Source organism: Brassica napus, chromosome C5, assembly GCF_020379485.1.
Source record: "Brassica napus cultivar Da-Ae chromosome C5, Da-Ae, whole genome shotgun sequence".
Classification (NCBI taxonomy): domain Eukaryota; kingdom Viridiplantae; phylum Streptophyta; class Magnoliopsida; order Brassicales; family Brassicaceae; genus Brassica; species Brassica napus.
In genome coordinates, this window is record NC_063448.1 from 39,635,458 (window position 1) to 39,647,918 (window position 12,461).

The following is a 12,461-nucleotide window of genomic DNA, read 5'->3' on the forward strand; positions in this document are numbered from 1 at the left end:
TGTGTTTATTATATTATATGTGCAAAATTTTCATCTGTTGATTATAAACGTGGAAAAGAAATAAAGAGCTGTTTTTAAAAGTACTCTTATGACTTTCAATTAATTTTTTAATTTTATGATATATTTAATATATTTTTATTTCAATTATTTTGTTCATAATTTCACACGGATTTTCGAGAACAACCAGATGGTTAACTGATTTGTTGTGTGAAAATTTACTGATAACGAGTTGCGTTGTCATGCTTAAGTGATTTTTCGTTATATTCCTATCACAAGAACATTATCATGATGAGAATAGTTATGCGACTGTTTTTGTACGGATGTATTAAATACCTTGTTGGCCGGTCCCAAATCATTTGCTATTTGAAAATATGTTCCTCAATCTAAAATAAATTTTAAAATTAAGAGAAAAAAAATCTAAAAGCCATGTACAGTTTAAAATATAAATAAATTTGATAAAAGCATGAGAACCGGGCTGTTGTCTATAAGAGAAATGGAGAGAATGCATTTGATGAAGGTGGAGTTAGCTGGTTTAGGACAAGAGTTCAAGCCTAAAGGAACAAAATAGGAGAGCATTCTTTTACTCAGTCATTATATTGTTGTTTCATTATTTAAACATTCATTAAAAAGAGTAGCACTTGATGCTACAAACTTTGGATTGAAATAACTGTTTTTTTTTCTCTTCCCGTCCCTTCAAAGAGTGACTGTTCGTACAGTACCGTTTCATTGCGTTTTCCATAAGATGTCGGCGAAATCGGTCGTGTTATTTGATTCTTTTTTACTTTTTTTTTTTTTTTTTTTTTTTTGTAACACAATTCTTTTTTACTTTACTTATCTTATTTGACACATACAGATGGGGCAGAGACTAATTTGTGAGAGGAATAGATTAATACATATGCAATTTATATCAACTTCATCATTATCATTATTTATGCTGATATTTCTCCAATAACTGTGTCTTGATGGTAATTTGGTGGTTCCAGTAACGTTTATCGATATTTTTTGAATGAAACTTTATTCGCATACCTTTTCTTTTGGCTCTCCTTGGTCATCATGAATTGGATTGCTTTGGTTGTTTTTCTTGTCATAAAAGTAAAAATTCTAGCATTATTGCTGGTGAAGGTATGCTGTATTTTTCTAGTTTTACTAGGTATTTTCATGTACCATGTGCAATAATAAAATTTAAAATATTTTTTAACAGATAAATATAAATTATATTTAAAACTAAAATTTTATTAATATTTTAAATTTTCTTTTTTCTTAACAATATTTTAATATAAATTTGATTTAATTAAACATAAAAATTAAGATAAAAATAATTTTGTTTATTTTAAATTAAATTTAAGAATATGCATGTATATATACAAAATTATAATATTAGATAGATTTTTCTTTCTATTTATTTTAATTAAATATATTAAATAATTTTGTAAGAAATTGAATACTTATCAAAAATTAAAATTAAACAATATTTATAAAATTTGTAGATATATAAGAAACTAATGATTTTACGATTAAAATTTTATAATTTTCTAAAAAAATTGTATACATTTTTGAAATTTTAGTAATAAAATTGTATAATTTAAAATATATATTATTAAATGATATTTCGAAAATTTTAATGCCATATTTGAATATATTTATTTAATGATGATTTATGTGTTATTACCATATTCTAAAAAAAAATTCCAAAAATATAAATCGTCATTAAATATAATATATGAGTTATTACCATATTTAAAAAGTTTACTAAAAATACAAATTAACATTAAATATATTTGTCCATGTCATATTAAGCTATAAGCCATGTCATTAATTTTATTAGCCATGTCATATTTTTTTTTTGAAAATGATTGTACAAAGAACATGTGGCAAAATCACTTCTCAAATATTGTATAGGGGATAATTAGTTTTGGGACACTGTGCGGTGGGCCGGCATTGAGATTTTTGGGGCCCATAAGCGACTTAGTAAATATTTCAATAAAAACAATTTCTTATACAAATTCGGGAGCCTTTTTTATAATTTTGGGAGTCTATGTCCATGTATTTTTTTCCAAAAAAATTAAGGGTCCTAAGCGAATGTTTCATTCAGCTTTGCCCAAAACCGGTAATTAGTAAACCACTATATCTTTGTTCAAATCTTGATGAATCTGTTGTCAAAAGGACGTCCTCAAGAAAAACCACCATGGAACCAATATATTAAGGTAGATTACAAGTAGATTTCAAATTGAAGAGCTGTTTTAAAAAGTACTTATGACTTCCAGTTAAATTTTTTATTTTATTATACATTTAATATATTTTATTTCAATTATTTTGTTCATATTTTCATACGGATTTTCGAGAACAACTAGATGGTTAAATGATTTGTTGTGTGAGAATTTAGTGATAATGAGTTGTGCTGTCATGCTTAAGTGATTCATCGTTATATTCTTGTCACAATAAAATTATCATGATGAGAATTAGTCCTGCAATTCTGAATCGAACGGAACGGTCCGAACAGAACCGAACCGACATTTTAACATTTTGGTTTTTTTTCAGTTACGGGGAGGAAACCGTTCGGTGGAGATTTTTAAATTGTTTGATTATTCCCTCGGTTCGGTTCAGTTAAGAATAACCAATCGGAAACCCAACAATTATTTAACCTACCTATAAGTACTCCTCTTAATCTTAATGATCGCCTAACCTAAGTCTAAGTAGTTTGAAAACATAATCATCCCTATCTAATCTCTAAAATCCAATCTCTTTCTCTCAAACTGATTGATAATTTCATGATCCAGTTAGTTCTTCTTCATCTTCTTTCTGTGTATGATTTGGGTTGGGATGAATACGGTCTCTTCAAAAACGATTTGGTATTAGGGTTTTTGTTTCGATTGTGGGATTTAGGGTTAGGGTCAAAATCGATTTAGAATTTTGGGTTTCTCACTTAAGATTATTCGATTTCACTTTCTATCCATCTATTATGATGGATTGTCTTCGATTTTGTAGATTAGAGTTTGGGTTTCAGATCGATTTTGAGATTTAGGGTTAAAGTTAATATCGATATGGGATTAATGATTAGTGTTGAATGATGGTTTGAATTCACTGTCTCAAAGTCTCGCTAACTTGATTTTTTTTTCTTGTAGTGGATGTCTGCTTGTGAAGATAACATTAATGATGATCAACTTGGAGAAGGGCATGAATCAATGGGAACTCAATCTGGTGGAAAGAAAAGGCCGGCTTCAGAGAGATCAAGTACTGAACTGTCTCTGCCTACAAAGAATAAACAAGTTCACAGAACAGAAGTGTGGCAGCACTTTATTTGAGGGAAGATGACCCGAGCATAGCCAACTGTCGATATTGTGGTCAAGATATAAGATGTGAATCGAAGAAGAGTGGAACAAGCGCCATGAAGAATCATATAACTCGACGTAAGTTGTATGAACTCTATAATTTGAATGGGAATCTGATGTAGCAAAAGCTTTTAGGGATAGAACTATATCCGTTGATTCCAAGAATACCCGGAAACTAGGGTTTGTGAATACTCTTCACAGTGTTTAATGAAAACTTGGCTCTGATACCAACTGATTTAGCGGAAGCTTCTAGGGATAGAATTAGATCCGTTGATTCTAAAAATACCCGGAAACTAGAGTTTGTGAATACTCTTCACAATGGTTAACCAAAAGCTATTTAGGGTTTGAGAATACTCTTCTCAATAGTTAATAGAAACCTTTTTAGAAAAATTTCTTTTATTAATCAAATCATAAACTGAATACAACTCTAGGCATAAGAAGTCTATTTAATTATATGAAGCCAAATAAGTAATAAACTATTAAAAATTCTTAAGATAATTCTAACTAATTAAGATAAACACCTAAATAATAATAAAGTATATAAACATAATATTTGGAATATATCCAAATATTCTCTCTTCATCGGAACCAGACAATACTAGGTAATGATAGTAGCAGTGTAGTGACTACAGTGACGTATGATGCTAGCCTGTTTAGGATATCTGTGAATGAAATGATTCATTGTTGAATGAGTTTCCGTTTGCTTTTGTGGAATCTGAAGGGTTTAGGCATTTCTTTCAGGATGTGTTGCCTATGTACACAGTTCATTGTAGGAGGACAGCAACAAAAGACATATTTGCCATGTTCTTGAGAGAGAAAGCAACATTGAAGCACTTGTGTGGGAACCGAAATTCGCATTGTCGATTTTAGTTTAAATTAGGAAAGTTAGGAAAATCTTAATTTCCCAGAGGTCCCGGATATCTTCTAAACCACACGCCAAACAATTAGAACACGAAAGTATAGACGAAAAATAATTAGGAATCAAAAAGAGAGCAAGAAGTTTATTATTCTGAATCTGCGTTTGAGCATTACAACGAGGTAAGAGCCTTCGGCCACAAGAGCTGTCGGCGAGATCCCTAGTTCTAGCAACCTAAGACTTGAAAACCTAGTTGAGTCGCAACTCGATATCAAAAACGGAAAATTGCCTAAATTGCTTTAAGTGCTAAGTTTCGCTCTGAGTAGAAAAATTGCCTCCTTCTGCATCTTCAATTTCGACATTCTTATATACTCTCCGAGAGGCGGTTTGCTCTTTCCCTTTTTTGCCCTCGGTCGAGTTTATCGCTTCTCGGAAATATTTCATTTTCCCTCGATCTTCATGTTTATCTTCGGAAACTGCACATTTATCTTATGAACTTGATATTTATCTTCCCCTAAATAATAGAAGGATAAACCGTCATAACAATTTGGGCCCTATTTCGTTACGAAGCCGTAAGTGGGCCCTTAGCCGCGTTCTAGGCCTCTTTGGGACGTTTTCTAACTTAAGCGTTTTTACGATTTCTTCGAAAGAATGTTTCTTGATGCGACGTCGATTTCGAAGAACATCCAAATTCCTCGTATAGTGTAGGCAGTCCGAGGTGTTCAGTTAACCGTTGCCATTTTATACGAGAAATCCAAATTTCCTTTGAGAGAATGAGTTCTTTGCGGTTTCCAAACTGTAAAGTTCCGATGGTGACTCCAATCGAGACGAAACAAGAGTCAGTTCGATCCGATCTCAGAAGAGGGAGCTACGAGAATGGGGTGAAGGCAGCGTGGTCGGTCCAACTCGCTCATTTGACGAGCCGTCCAACTCGTCAAATGGGCTAGTTGGACGGCTTTGTCGGTCCAACTCGACCGTTTGACGAGTTGGACGGCTTGGCCGGTCCAACTCTCCTGTTTGGCAAGTTGGACGATGGGTGTTTTGCTTTCCGGGATCCGTTGTCCGAGGCCTCGAGAAACCTTTCTCGAAGACTTTATTTCTTGAATCCTTTCCGGAACGTTACGAAAATTGACTTAGTTCTTCCGCTTCTCTATTCTTTTGAATTTTTTTTTAAAGAAGACATTTCTCGGGAAGTTTCAGACTTTGATTTTGTCGTAACCGGTTTTGACCCCAACAGTTAGCCCCCCCAACTCGTTAGAATCATGATGTTCTTGCGAGCGGCTTGGACGTGCCAGGTAAGTTAGACGGAATCAAATGTCAAAAAATCCGAAGGTGAATAGTGAATTCTCTTGCTTATAAGTATGTGGAGTAGTTTTTCAATTTCTTTACTTGCTCATTTACACAAACTTTCTCTCAAGATAGAAATATCATTTTCTCTCTTCTCTCCCTTTGGTACAAAGTCTCTTTTGGATCATGACTTCAAGGAGAAAATCTTCCTCTAAGTCTCGTCGCGGTCGTTCCATCCCCGATGGCTCCAGCTTGCAACATGAAAACATCGCGCCAAAGGTGGAGTTTTCGGATCACTCGATTGATCCCGAGGGGATCGATGCGTATTGGACGGCTAGCGGCGAACCAAAAAATCCTACGCCCGGGACATGGCGTACTGCTCCGTTCCGTGCTAACCCCGTGGAGGGTTGTCCGAGCAGGAGTTGTCCAAACGGGCTCGACGCCATTCGGAGCTTCTGCAAATTTATGGAGTCGGTAGAGTTTCGTCTCCCAGTAGCTGGAGAATTCTCTGAGTCCCCGCCCAACGGCTACTTCACGTGTTTTGAAGTGTACTTAATGCAATGCCATTTGTGGTTTCCTCTCTAGGAAACTATCGTGTGGCTTTTTAACCGTTTTGGGTTAGGGTTCGGTCGGATCAAACCATGCGGTTTACAACACATTATCCGACAAGGGGCCGGAGTTTACCAAGGCATCGAGTCTGGTCAACGGGGTAAGCTTTGAACACTCATTTTTTCTTATGGCAAACTTTTCTTAATTTTGGGAGTTTTCGCAGGGCCTTCTCGTGATGAACCGAGCCCTTGATGCGAGTAACAAGGAGGCTTGCATGGACCGTTCTCGTCGTGGTGAGGGAGGATTGGTTGCGACGGAGATTCTGCATGCCTACAAGTGATATATTGTGTTTTTGGCACATTATATGTATGTCTTACTAATAATTTTCAAGGTTTTATCGAGTCTTTTTAGTCCCTTTTCGAGTCATAACAGGTCTAGAGTTGCATTGGATGGCAAATGGACCAGCTAGAGGAAAAGAAGAGAGAAAAGTATGATTTGGAGGTTTTTTCGCGCATAACAGTCAACCAGAGCAGCCTGAGTGCCTGCTCCAGCGACAGAGATAAAAAAGGAAGTTTCCAAATATTTTGGGATTTTTCCTAGATTTCCTATTTCTTTCCTATAGCCGCTTGTGGCTCCTATATAGATAGTCTCATATTTATTACTTTAGACCTACCTTAGTTTTACTCAAGAAAAGACCTGAGAGAGCTTTGATTTTAGTGATTGCTACTTGTAAGGGAGAAGGCCTCATCTATCTCATAGAGAAGATTATCTTGAACCCTCTGATTTCTTCTATCTATTATATGCAGTGTTATTCAGAAATCATGCTTCTCTGCCCTTGTGTTATGTCTGAAGCATAAATAAGTCATCTTAAGATTGTCTACATTCATATTTGTTCTTATTGCTTGCATTGAACCGATCACTTAGTGCATGAATTAGGGTTAATAAATTTAGCTAGCCGTTAATTGATAACTTGACACGATTTGAATAAGCCTTGCATCCCTAGTCATCGAGAGTAGATATTAGGGTGTATTGTGAACATATCGGACTTCATCTCTAAGGCTTGCCATCGTGTCTTGATCCAAAAGAGAGTTTAGGCATCAAGGCCGACTTGCAAAGGAATCAACACCACGAGAGTGGGTTGATTCAATCAGAGTGATCCGAGTTTAGACTTGTTATAAACTGGGCTTGAATAATTGTTTGGCTTGCGATTTCATTACCCGAAGAAGAAACGCTAGACTAGCGCCTTTTAATCAATTGAAAACAACATAATCTTGTTACTTGTTATTTACGTTATTTACTTCATTAAAAAGCCCCACTTCGTTTTAGCTAAATTTTGATCACATAAAGATAAAGTGTGAACTGGTCCTCTGGAATGAAATCTAAAGATATTACAACTACACTGTTAACTTGACAGTAGCGAAGATCCATTTTAGTTTATCAAGTTTTGGCGCCGTTGCGACGGGGACTAACTTTTTACCTTTATTTTTTGGTTATTTATTTAGTCTAAAATTTCTAACTTTTTTAATCCTTTTTGCAGTTAATGACCCATGTGCATGACCAGTAGACATGCTCGGAGCAATACACAAGGGACTTAATTTCGCTTACAAATCAGGAACTCGCAAGCTTAGAAAGAACCAACCATCAACAAAAATAAATTACTGCAACAATGGCCGACTTCGGCACTCCAGAACAAATGACCGCTTCTATGTAACAGATGCAACAGCAGATGCAACAGATGCAAGAGTTGCAGCAAACAATCGTAGCGCAGAAACTGGCTGCACAGCGGGAACCACCTGTCCCAATTGGTGAGAGAAACCTACCGCGTAACATCCCTGCTACACGCTCTACTATTGCTCCACCACCATGTCAAAGGGCAGACTTTGAGATAAAACCCGGCATGATCAATCTTGTCCATAGAAAGATGTTCCATGGACTGTCAGCTGAGATACCGATGTAACACATTGAAGCTTTTGAAGAGATTTTCACTCGTGCAAACAGTGTCCCACCCGACTACATCAAATGCAAGATGTTTCCATTCTCTCTAGCGGACAAGGCTTCACGATGGCTTAAGTCATTACCTACAGGGTCCCTAACTTCTTGGGAACAGGTTAGAGCAGCTTTCTTGGGACACTTCTACACGAAAGCCAAAACAGCTGCCCTAAGGAATAAGATCTCCTCCTTCAAGCAACTCGCTAATGAACCTTTCAACGAAGCGTGGGAACGGTTCAATGATACCCTCAGAGAGTATCCTCATCACGGGTTTGACGATGACCATGTCCTAGGAATCTTCTACGATGGTGTGGAATGGGAGTTCCGTAATGCTCTAAACGCAGCGAGCAATGGAGATTTCATGACTCAAACCACAGAAGGAGCTCACACGCTAATAGAGAACATGGCAGCTAGTTCGTCCAACAAAAATGAGGAGACTGACCGTTCAAAGAAGGTGAACAACATGGACACTAGGAAAATTGATGACCTCGCCGCTAAGGTTGATCTGCTACTCAAGAACAATCAGAATCAGATCTTTGTCATGGAAGAAACCAATTTGGAACCAGGTACTACAGATGCTGCAACAGAAACCGAGACATCGGAAGAAGATCAACAAGAGGTCAGCTACATCAATGGGCACGGTTGGCAGTTCAAAAACTACCACCCAAACCCTAATGTGAGGAACAACCCGCACATGTTCTCATACAAGACCAATCCAGACAACCCCAATGATAGATCTCAGCAAAATCAGTTCCAAAACACGGGATATCAGAAGCCATACCTTCAGAATCAGAATCAGAATCAGAATCAGAATGGGAAGATGTTCATCTTCAGCCAAGCTTAGAATCAATTTCAGAAAAGGCAGAATAATCCGTAGGCTGCTCCTGCAACCGCGAGCGGTCCGCCAGATGAGCTGAAGGGAATGATGCAACAACTTTTGCAGGGGCAACAGATTCAAGGAAAAGCACTTAACCAGGTTACAACCGAGATAAACACTCGGATGGACAACATGTTCACCGAATTGAATTCCAAATACGATGCTGTAGCAAGCCACATAAGGCACATGGACGTTCAGATTGCGCAAACTGCTGAGACAATAAAAAGGCAACATGGAACACTCCCAGGGAAAACATACAAGAATCCCAAGGACTGTAACGCAGTCGAGCTGAGAAGTGGAAGACATCTATAAGATCCTGTACCCAAGAAACTTACTGCTCAAGAGAAGGGAAAGCAAAAAGAGGGAGAACAACCTCCGCTTGAGGATGTCCACGACGACGATCATGAGCCGGAACAGCCAACAGCCACAGAACCAATAGCTCCCACGACGCAAGATCAACCTGTTCCTACTCGCGTCTACATTCCAAAAGTTCCCTACCCAGTCCCTGCTAAGAAATCACGCAAAGATTGCGAAGAGATGAAGTGCAAGAAGATGCTAGATGAGTTGAATGTTAAGTTCTCTCTCATGGATGCTATTCAGATGATTCCTTCAATGCGCAGTCTTTTAAAGGGCTGATCTCTGGGAAGACCTCTGCAGACAGCGACATCATGATGGTCTCGAAAGAATGCAGCGCAGTCCTTCAAAACAGAACAATCAGGAAATTGGAAGATCCTGGAAAATTTGTCCTATCTGTTCATATTGGAAAAATAGTCTTCGTTTGTTCTTTATGCGATATGGGTTCCAGTGTGAATCTCATGCCCTACTCAGTTGCAAAACGCATGGGACTAACCAATTTCAAGCCAACCAGGATTTCTTTGGTGTTCGTAGACAGATCAGTCAAGTTGCCAGTAGGTATTCTCGAAGATCTACAAGTTCAAATTGGTGACACCACTGTTCCGGCAGACTTCGTGGTTCTAGAGCTCGAAGATGAACCAAAAGACCCTCTCATTCTGGGCCGACCTTTCCTATGCACAGCTGGTGCAATCATTGATGTCTGCAACGGGAGGATTGATCTCCAACTGGGAGATATTGTGATGAAGTTCGAGATGGATGAGCTGCTCAAACGACCTACGCTAGATGGTCAGAACTTCACAATTAGCGACGAGAACGCCGCCTTGACCCCTCAACAAGGGATGATCGAAGAAATCCTCGCAAATGATCCTTTGGAAGTATCCCTGATACGAGTAGAGTCTGAGCATAACACATGCAACGTTGATGCTGACGGGTACGAAAAGATGCTAGACTCGTGTGGAAGCATTGAGAAGACGGTCACTTTTCTAATTTTGGGGGAGATGAGCAATCAGATTTCACCAGAAGAAGCAACTGCTCCTTAAAAGCCGACCAAACCAACCAGCCTGCTCGATGATTCCTGGAGCAAACTCAAGGCTCCAAAGATCGAATTAAATTCCCTTCCAGCGGGACTCATGTATGCGTTTCTTGGACCTAATTCCACATATCCTGTCATTGTGAACTCTGAACTAAATAATGTGTGAATTGAGAAAATACCACAAGGCAATAGGATATTCGTTATATGATATTCCCGGTATTTTACATAATTTATGCATGCATATAATACACCTAGAAGATGAATCGATGACTTCTGTAGAACATCAGAGACGGTTAAACCCAAATCTAAAAGATGTTGTCAAGAAATAGATAATGAAACTTCTAGAAGCTGGTGTAATTTATGCGATTTCTGATAGTAAGTGGGTTAGTCATGTTCATGTAGTTCCTAAGAAATGTGGGATTATTGTGGTTGCAAATGAAAATAATGAATTGATACCTACTAGGACAGTAACTGGCCACCGTATGTGTATTGATTTTCGAAAACTAAATATGGCCACACGAAAGGATCACTTCCCGCTTTCATTCATTGGTCAAATGCTTGAGAGATTGGCTAACCACTTATATTACTGCTTTTTAGATGATTATTCAGGTTTCTTTCAGATTCCCATTCACTCAAACGATCAGGAGAAGACGACCTTCACGTGTCCTTACGGCACTTTTACCTACAGGAGAATGCCGTTTTGTTTGTGCAACGCTCCTGCGACATTCCAGCGTTGCATGATGTCTATTTTCACTGACCTAATTGAGAACATAATGGAAGTTTTCATGGACGATTTTAGCGTCTATGGAAACTCCTTTTCTGTGTGTTTGTCAAACTTGTGCAGGGTCCTTCAGTGTTGTGAGGAAAAGCATCTTGTTTTGAATTGGGAGAAGTGTTACTTCATGGTGAGAGATGAGATTGTTCTCGGTCACAAAGTCTCAGAAAAAGGGATCGAAGTTGACAAAGCAAAGATAGTAGTGATGATGAGCTTACAACCTCCAAACTCTGTCAAAGGAATCAGAAGTTTCCTCGGACACGCTGGATTTTATAGAAGACTCATCATGGACTTCTCCAAAATCGTAAGACCACTCACTCGCCTGCTCTGCAAGGAGACAGGATTTGAGTTCGATAGTGATTGTTTGTCAGCCTTCCACATGATCAAAGGAGCTTTTGTCAGTGCGCCCATCGTGCAACCACCAGACTGGGAGCTCCCCTTCGAGATCATGATAGACGCAAGCGATTTTGCGGTTGAAGCTGTGCTAGGCCAACAAAAGGATAAGAAGCTTCACGTGATCTATTACGCGAGCAGGACACTAGACGAAGCTCAATGTCGCTATGCAACTACAGAAAATGAACTTCTAGCAATTGTTTACGCTTTTGAAAAGTTCAGATCCTACCTAGTTGGCTCCAAGGTGATAGTGCACACGGATCATGCAACATTGAGGTATTTGCTGACGAAGAAGGATGCGAAACCAAGGCTACTCCGATGGATCTTACTGCTCCAAGAATTTGACCTAGAAATCAAGGACAAAAAAGGCATTGAGAATGGCGTTGCAGATCACCTCTCCAGAATGAAGATAGATGAAGACACATCACTTGATGACAGCCTTCCAGTCGAGCACGTCTACTCTATCAGTCTGGGAAGCTTCGTAGAACAACCGCTCCATCCAGTTTCCTCCAGTGTTCTGGAACACCTTGTCTGTGCAATCAAAAAGCAATATCACAGTCTTCCATGGTTTGCTGAGATCGCCAACTATTTGGCTGCTGAGAAAGAACCTATCAAATTCACTGGCAATGATAAACGAAAATTTCTAAGAGAAGCAAGACACTACTGTTGGGACGAACCCTACCTGTACCGAAGTTGCAAGGATGGAATATTCCGACGATGTGTATATGAATCTGATATTCCAGGAATCCTCTATCACTGTCATGGTTCCTCTCATGCAGGGCACTTTGCGACATTTAAAACCGTGTCTAAGATCCTTCAAGCCGGTTTTTGATGGCCAACAATGTTCCAAGACGCCCATTCCTACATGTCTAGATGCGACTCATGCCAGCGACAAGGGAATATCAGTAAACGGAATGAGATGCCTCAGAACTTCATCTTGGAAGTTGAAGTATTTGATTGTTGGAGAATCGACTTCATGGGACCGTTCCCACCATCTTTCAAGAACGAGTACATATTGG

At 38.5% G+C, this 12,461-nt stretch overlaps 1 non-coding gene across 1 annotated transcript; it reads right to left on the reverse strand.

Moving 5' to 3' along the window:
- Positions 1-8,176: 8,176 nt before the first annotated feature.
- Positions 8,177-8,283, reverse strand: LOC125588128. Its single transcript, XR_007324522.1, has one exon. It is a non-coding gene; the product is annotated as a small nucleolar RNA R71 (small nucleolar RNA).
- Between the last annotated feature and the right edge of the window lie 4,178 nt (positions 8,284-12,461).